The 8,858-nt window shown below is 43.0% G+C and overlaps 1 protein-coding gene across 1 annotated transcript in view; it reads left to right on the top strand.

Moving 5' to 3' along the window:
* The first annotated feature begins 1,234 nt into the window (after positions 1–1,234).
* ST6GAL2 (ST6 beta-galactoside alpha-2,6-sialyltransferase 2) overlaps positions 1,235–8,858 on the top strand; it is a 207,100-nt gene continuing 199,476 nt past the window's right edge. The window contains exon 1 of the mRNA XM_033947763.1: positions 1,235–1,449. The gene's annotated coding sequence lies outside the window, so the exon portion shown is untranslated. The remainder of the gene's footprint in view (positions 1,450–8,858) is intronic.

Below are 8,858 nucleotides of genomic sequence, written 5' to 3'. Positions count from 1 at the left end.
ATCTGTCAGTCAGAAAATTTATCTCTAGGAAAAGGTTTGAATGCTGAGCACCATTTTGTGTATATTGACACTCTCTTCCTGCAGGATATTTTGAATTTAAAATAACCACAGATGGAGTTGCATTAGTCTAAAATTGCAGGGGCTTTTTTTTATATATATAAATTTGAATAATTACAATAGCCAATAATACAAAGGAAAAAAAGGATCTCATAAACATTACATTATCAATCATACATAATTCCTTTTTAAGCCCACATAAATGGGGAGACATGATACAATTTCAGCAACAAATTATAAGAAAAGATAATGGAAATAATTCTCAATTCACCCTCGCAAACCTTGAATCATTCCTTACTTTAATAGGAATTCTAATTTTCTCCTCTTTTTTCTCAGCAGTGAAACTTAAAGGAAAATTAATGCAGGGGCTTCTTTTGAAACTAAAGGATCTCCAGGTTCCACATCAGATCTGTCCTGCATGTCTGTGTTTAATGTTGCAGACCAATGGTCCAGCTAGTCCAGTTTACTGGATCCAACAACGGCCAATCCAGGTCATAGTACCTGGCAGAAACATCAAATAGTGGCAACATTCCTTGATAAGTAGTAGTAGTGATCAAAAGTCCAAAGAAAGCAGAATTATTCCATATCCTGAACACAGGCACAGAGAGAGAAATCATCAAGACAGATTAGGGAAGCATCCAGAAGAGGGTAACTAGCCATGCCCTGCTATTCTTAGGGCATTTGCATTCTTCACTTTTGACTGGATTTAAGGGAGTGATTTCTCCGGAGACTGAGTGACTTAAGGTCATTTTGCAATTTCTTTTAACTTTTTTGCTGTGTTATTGTTTTGGGGGAAAATGTGGTATTTTAGGTGATGTCTAATCAAACCTCACTGTGATCATATTCAACGAACCTCCTAGTTAATCGGGACTAAACTTAACCTTCACCTTGCAGGAAAGAAAAAGATTCCTCTCTGCAGCAGAGGTGTGAGGATAACAGTTTCTTCCAGCCCCGCAGCCCTCCAGCCGCTGCCAGGACAATGAAGGTCCAGGCGCGCGCGAGAGATCAGCCGGACGAACCGTTTCCTCGACCGCGTCAGCCCCTTTCTCTGCTTCTAGCGCGCGCCCTCGCGTCCATTCCACCGCACCCCCCCCCTCCCACCCAGCTCTCTCGTGCCTGCGCGCGCATATACACCCACAGACTCGCAACTTCATAGGCTCTAACGCGTCTTCGCTGTCAGTTCCCAGAGAGAGCGAGAGCGCGTGAGCGAAGTAAAGCCACACAGCTGCTTGAGCACCAGCGACGGCAGGTTCTGTGCTCGCGAAGGGGCCGCGGCAGCCTCAGCATGTTCGCCGCACGCCACCGAGTCGCCCTTCCCCTCAGCGCTCGAGCTCACCTCGCGCCGGGGCTCCCGTCGCCTGTCACGCTCTGAGGGAGCCCGCCACATCCCAGGTAAATTACCAGCCGCTCGGAAAGAAAGAGAGAAACGCGTCGGCTCGTCTCCGCCGGGCTGCTGTCCCCGGCACAATGGGATGTGTGGCGCGAGAGCCTGAACCATGCATGTGCATCCTGCTGCTCTTATTCTGCGCACGCCGTACGGTGCCGTGCCTGTGTTTCTTGCAAATGGGTTTGTCCGTTGTTTGGGGGGGGGGGGGGTTGGTTAACGGACACGAGGGACCCGTTCTCTTTATTAATGTTAGTAAAAATCCTACAAAATGTGAGCTAGGGTGATATCCTCGGGCATGCGTGTTCGGAGCTCTGCCCTGTGGGTGCCAGAGTAGGAGACCTGGGCAGGTTCTTCGGAAGCGCTTGGGGGACTTTTTAAAGCATAAGCAGACAGCGCTGGATTTCTTGGTTCCCTTTTCGGTTGGTCTCAGCCTATAGAATTATTCTCACTAATACTATTAGGATGGCTTTGTGACAAAAAAAAACAAAAAAAACTTTGCCGTGGAAGTTTTGGGAGGTTTTGCACTTCTGTTTCTTTTGTTTTGCATTTGAAAAGCCAACTACACAAAATAAAATATGATAACAGTAACTCCTAGCTGAAAACTGGAAACAAATGACTTCCTTTTTTTAGGATAGGGTGTTTGGAATGAATCAGTTATGCCAGTCCTTTTTAATTGCATTGGCATCTGCCCCAAGTTGCTATCTTGTTCCTCTCATTCTTACGGTGGTTGGGGGCGACACGTTCCTACCTTTCTTAACAGATAATGATTATCGAGTTTGAAAACCTTCTCTGAGGGTACTGAATACGATTGCTTTGGATAATGCACTTGCTGTTACTGTTAACTCGTTTTAATAATCCTCTTGGAATCCAGCGGTTTCTAGCAGACAAGGTACTTTAGCGGAGCTTTTAATGTAGACGCATAGACTCATTATCTGCTCAAAGTGAAAACAAAATTCTGGATAGGCTAGATAATCCCAGGGGGTTTCAAACGGATTTTTTAAACTTGATGTTGTATTTGTTCTGCTATGCAGAGTGTAGAAGAGTACTACTGTATTAGCTCAGCAAAAATAATGATGTTAAAACAATTTGAGGTAAAGGTCTAAAGTGGTGTCTGTTGTAATATGATTTTATGTGACAGCTTACTTTATCTTCTATTTCATATATACTTTTATAAGGATTTGCATAGTCCAACTAAGGTAACAACATATTTGACAGGGCAGTTTACAGTACTAAAGAGAATACTGTACCATGGAATATAATCTATAGATTGAATCAATACTGTGTTCATCAAAATTAGGAATTGTCAAGAATTAAATATTGACAGAATGGATATTGATTATTAATCAAAATAGTAAAATGCATTTTATCTTTATATCAGACTTCTTTAACATACTGTTTTTAAACCTTGGTTCTTGGAATCTGTTTTCTTTGCATTTGGTATTTTCTAGATTTCAGTAAACAACAAAGTCAAGATAAACAATATATTGTCATACTGTCTTCATAATAAATTTAAGGAAAATGGCCTTTCAGAATAAAATGCAATAGTTTGAAGAATATAGATTAAATAAAAAGCAGTCTATGAAAAAATACAACTAACTTTAAGATATGTGACCTAGGAATGTAGCTAAATGAATGGTTCCAGAAATTCTTATTTATTTATTTTATTTATTCAATTTTTTTAGCCCGTCCTCCCAAAGGAACCCAGAACGGGTTACAAAGTGCATTCATAATAATCCAGACAGAACAGAGATTACATAATTTACATAAATTACAATATAGCATAGAAACTAACACAGATGAATCCATAACCATGTAATCTACTTATTTTTACTGAGAAACAGTGCCTGCATTTATGCTGTCTGCACATAGATATTCTCTGGGATAGAGTTTGAACAGAGCTAGGATGGAGTTTGTATATACATACAAGGTCTATTCAAAAAGTTCCAGGACTGATTTTATAAAAAAAAAAAAATTCTTAAACAATCTTACAACTTATTCCATTGGGTGCCCTTCAAAGTACAGTAAAACCTTGGATTGCAAGTAACTTGGTTTGCAAGCGTTTTGAAATACAAGCAAAACATTTGATTAAATTTTAACTTGATATACAAACAATGTCTTGCAATACAAGTACATACAGTATAAACACATCCCAACTGAGCCGATGGTCCTTCTCTCTCTGACGCTGCGGGAGTGTAGTGACTGTTTTTAAACGAGCGAGGTCTTGCAATACAAGTACATACAGTATACATGTGTCGCATCATCACAACTGAGCCGGTGGTTCTTCTCTCGCTGATGCTACGGGAGTGTAGTGACTGTTCTAAATGAGCGAGGTCTTGCAATATGAGTACTAAAGTATTAAAGTTTTTGGGTTGTGGAACGAATCGTCTGAGGTTCCATTATTTCCTATGGGGAAATTCGCTTTGATATACGAGTACTTTGGATTACAAGCATGCTTCTGGAACGAATTATGCTCGCAAACCAAGGTTTGACTGTACTCCCCTTCCTTATGTATTCACTTTTCCTAATGTCATTTCCACTTTTGGAAACCATCCTTAAACGCATCTTCAGGAATCGCCAAAAGTTGTTGCGTTGAATTATGTTTTGTCTTCAATGGTGTTGAATTGTTTTCTTTTCAGCATGGATTTAAGTTTAGGAAACAAGAAGGAGGCAGCAGGGGCAAAGTTAGGAGAGTAAGGTAGCTGGGGAAGAACTGTCATTGCATTTTTGCACAAAATTAGCAAATTTTGATGCTTTCAAAGCACCTTTCACAACTCATGACATGTTCCCCATAAGCTACTTTAAACATTTCATAAGTTTCTGTAGCGGTCTTACCCAATTTAAAACAGAGCTGTAGCGCTGCTCATTGAGGTTGAACATGATGAAAAATAGCTGATCACGAAAATGCACTTTCACAAAAACTGCTGTAGCTTGGAGATAAAAACAGATATCAACAAACGGATAAAAAAAGGAGGTAACTTGTGAGGTCTCGAGCTACTCAACACCACCTAGCGTATCTCAAAAGAACTTTTCGTTGGTGCGCAATTCACACTGTCTTTTTGAACAGTCCTCGTATATTATAAAATATACTTGTATGCACTTGTGAGTAAAGTAAATATGTAAATGTACTCTTGTTTGGAACAGGTATTTGTAATTGTGTGTGTGGTACTTGAGTCAATGTATTTTATAAGGGAGCATAAGTTCTATATTTTCATTATGAAATAAGTATAAAATAAGCATTTATTTATGGCTATGAGGTGCCTGGTTATGAAAATACTCCATAAAAAGTTCAGATATTAGCACATCTAGAACTATTCAATGCAAGATATTTAATTTCTTCCCAGTCCCGCAGTCCCATGCCAGTTGAATTAATGAGCTAGTGAAAATGGGCAGCAAAATTTTTGTATTGTCACTGATGAATCTCATTTTTAAGTCTGTTTATTTTATTAGTCTGCTTTCTAAAGGGGAAGTTGTCTATCCTACTAATAACTTTTGTGTTTGGTGTCTTATCTATGTTTCCAGGACATGTCAGGAAATAAACTCTCATAGGAGTGTGCCTGTTTGTGTGTTGCTGTACTCTGTAAAACCATCAGCAGGAACACATGCACACACAGATCTCAAGATAGCAGTCTCATGGAGTTCTGAATGAAACGTGTATATATTTTTGTCCAGAACTTATAACCAGTTTTAGTAAGCCTCTCTTAAATAGAGGGTTATGCTGACTGTAATTGACAGCACTAGAATCTACCTTAAACTTTGCAGTGCAGCCACTCTTGCTTGCTCTTGATTATAGGCAGTCCTTGGGTTAAGAACGAGTTACATTTTTAAAGCTGTTCTTAAGTTGGATTTGTATGTAACTCAGAACTTGTAGATGTTAAGATTCTTGCTGCTTATCTCTGCTCCCAACTTACAAAAGGGCCTGAGACAGTGTTCCCTCTAAGCAAGGGGTCCCCAACCCCAGGTCCGCGGCCATCTGACAGCCGGGCTGCGAGAGAACTGCCGGCAATGGGCATCTCTGCCCCTCGTCTTGCAGCCATCTGACAGCCGGGCCGCGAGAGAACTGCCGGCAACGGGAATCTCTTCCCCTTGTCTTGCCATCTCCCTCCATTCCCCTCAACTTTGCGGGTGCTCCAGAGTTTTCTGTTTCTGAGTGTCTGGATGTGGCAACATTCTCACAAGTCCCGCGCGACTGTACCAAAGCTTCTCCTCTGATGCACTTCCTGTTTCTGCCTGGGCAGCTTGCGTCAGAAGAGAAGCTTTAGGGTAGTCGAGCAGGACTTGTGAAAATGTTGCCGCGTCCAGACACTCAGAAACAGAAAACTTTGAAGCGCACCTGCGAAGGTGAGGGGAAGGGCAAAAGGTGGCCGGATGAGGGGAAGAGGTTCGGTGGTGCTGAAGGGAAGTGGAGGGAGAGGGGGGAAGAGTAATAGATGCTGAAAGGGAGAGAGAGGAGAGCAGACTCTGATAAGAAGTGGAGAGAGAGGGAGGAGCAGATGCTGGATGGAAGTGGGGAGGGGAGCAGATGCTGATTGGAAGGGGAGATAAAGAGGGGAACAGATGCTGAAAGTGGAGAGAAAGAGAGCAGATGCTAGAAGGAAGTGGGGAGGAGAGAAAGGGGATCAGATGCTGGTAGGAAGGGGAGAGAGAGAGGGAAGCAGACGCTGAAAGTGGAGAGAGAGAGAGAGAGGGTGCAGATGCTAGAGGAAGTGGAGAGGAAAGAAAGGGGAGCAGACGCTGGTTGGAAGGTGAGAGAGAGGGGAAAAGACGCTGAAAGTGGAGAGAGAGGATGCAGACACTAGAAGGAAGTGTGGAGGAAAGAGGGGAACAGACGCTAAAAGTGGAGAGAGAGGGAGCAGACGCTAGAAGGAAGTGGGGAGGAGAGAGAGGGGAACAGACACTGGATGGGAGAGGATAGAGAGGGGAGCAAACTCTGGAAGGAAGTGGAGAGGAGAGAGCGAGCACATACTAGATGGAAGAAGGGGATAAAGAAAGAGCACATGCTGGATTCGGGGAAGAGGATAGATTTAGTGAGATACTGGAAGGGATGAGGGAAAGAGGTGGCAAGCCGTAGATAGACACAATGAAAGGGAAATTGAGGACTGGAAAGCAAATAGACAAGAGGTAGAATACAAATTGAGAAGGAAGAGCAGAAAAAGAAGGGAGAGAAGAGAAAGATACTGGAGCATTGGGGGAGGGGGAGGAGACGATACCAGATCTGAAGGGAGGAAAGGAGGAGAGAGATGCTAAAAACCACCTGGTGAGAGATGTCAGGCAATGGGGGAGCGGAGGAAAGAAGATAGGTGCCAGACCAATTGGGGGTGGGGGTGGTGGAGGGAGAGACAGTTTCTGGCAAAGACATAGAAATAAAGCAGATGCCATATGGAAGAGGCAGAGAGAAGACAGACAGTGGATGGAAGGAAGAGAATGACAAGATGAGTAAAGCAGAAACAACAAAGGTAGAAATTTCTATTTCTTTTTTGCTAGAAATGTAATGTATATTGTGTATAGAACTGCCTCAAATTCCCCCCGTGCCCCCCCTCCCCACACCAGTCCCTGGAAAAATTTGCTTCTATAAAAGCGGTCCTTGGTGTCAAAAAGGTTGGGGACCACTGCTCTAAGCTACAGCAATCACAACTACACTCTGTTCATAATGTGGTCATGTATCATTCCTGAATCTGTAGGAGTCTATGCCACTGGAAATAGAGAGTTGCGCGGGGACAGAAATCCCACCCATCCTCACCAGGATCCTCTCCATCCCCACCCGTCCCCGCCAGGATCCTCTCCGTCCCCACCCATCCCCGCAAGGAATTACCTCCATCCCCGCCCGTCCCCATAAAAAGCAGCAATTACTTCTGACAGGATCATCAATTCCACAGTTTCTTTTGTGTTTGCGCTGCTGTTTTCCTTGTGGAATCTCTTTGGTGGAACCCTTTTTTTGTTTCTGTTCAGGTAATTAACTTATAAACCCCTTCTTTTACTAAGGCTGACATGTCCATTATAATATATGGACGAACCCTGCTTCCAAAGCCTTTCATCCCCGTGGGAGTCCGTTGGTTAGAGGGGGGTCCCCTTGGGAGTCCCGTGGGCCAAAGGGGGGTCCCCGTGGGAGTCCCGTGGGTTAGGGGGGATTCCCGCGATCCCCGTTCCCGTGCAGACCTCTAACTGGAAATACTGCTCAGGGACATCAAATGAAGCTGCAACCGCGTTCTTAAGTACGAGTCGTACTTAAGTTGGGCGCCTGTAACTTGGGGACTGTCTGTATACTGTAGCTTATGCTTTATGCTGCAAGTACAGTATGATGCTCATAGTACAGTTAATGAGACTTAAATGCTCTTTTGGACTGTATTGTACTACATTTACTTTCACTCCACACATTTTGTATCACATTATGTCCTGCCCTTTCCTCCCCCCCCTTCCCCTTATCAAGTAAGCAGGGAAACTACACTGATTATCCAAACTCAACAATTCTGACACTCTATAGCAGACATGGACTACTCCGGTCCTCGAGGGCCGGAATCCAATTGGGTTTTCAGGATTTCCCCAATGAATATGTATTGAAAGCAGTGCATGCAAATAGATCTCATGCATATTCATTGGGGAAATCCTGAAAACCTGATTGGATTCCAGCCCTCGAGGACCGGAGTTGCCCATGTCTGCTCTATAGTAATGCTACATTCATTGAGTTTTCAAGCACACAAACTTCTCTGCAGGTGTATAACTGCTGCCCTTCCTTCAGACCACAACTTGTTCATCTCTCATATATTTTGTACCATTCACAAGCCAACATAATAGAATGTAGAGCAGGGGTGTCAAAGTCCCTCCTCGAGGGTCACAGTCCAGTCGGGTTTTCAGCATTTCCCCTATTTGCATGCACTGTTTTCATTGTATGCTAATAGATCTCATGCATATTCATTGGAGAAATCCTGAAAACCCGACTGGATTGCTTCCCTCGAGGAGGGACTTTGACACCCGTAATGTAGAGCAACTGATGATAATAGGGGTCCTTTTTCAAAGCTGCAGTAAAAATTGGTCAAAGCATGCCCTTTTACATGGGTCTTTCCTATGTTCTACGACCACTTTTTCCATGGCCATAAAAACTCCTCTTTTCTATTTTTTTTTTCTTTAATGGGCATGCACTGATGTGACCATTTTTAAGTTATTTTTTAATTACCGCAGGAGCACTTAGACACCTATTTTCTGGGTAGAAAGAGCTTCTGCATTATCTGTCCACTAACCAGTTAGGATTATATTCTGTATATGATGCCAAACCCTGAGAACTGCACATAAATTTAGGTGCAGTCATTTGTACCAGCTGAAACATGGTGCAAATCCTCAGGCCTAAATTAGACATGGATCCCCCTTATTTTATAACTACGGGCGTAAATTCAAGGAATACTGTGATCCTCCCATAGCTCTC

Source organism: Geotrypetes seraphini, chromosome 6 (assembly GCF_902459505.1).
Source record: "Geotrypetes seraphini chromosome 6, aGeoSer1.1, whole genome shotgun sequence".
NCBI lineage: Eukaryota > Metazoa > Chordata > Amphibia > Gymnophiona > Dermophiidae > Geotrypetes > Geotrypetes seraphini.
Note: the sequence above shows the minus strand (reverse complement) of the source record. Positions and strands in the feature narration are given on the sequence as shown.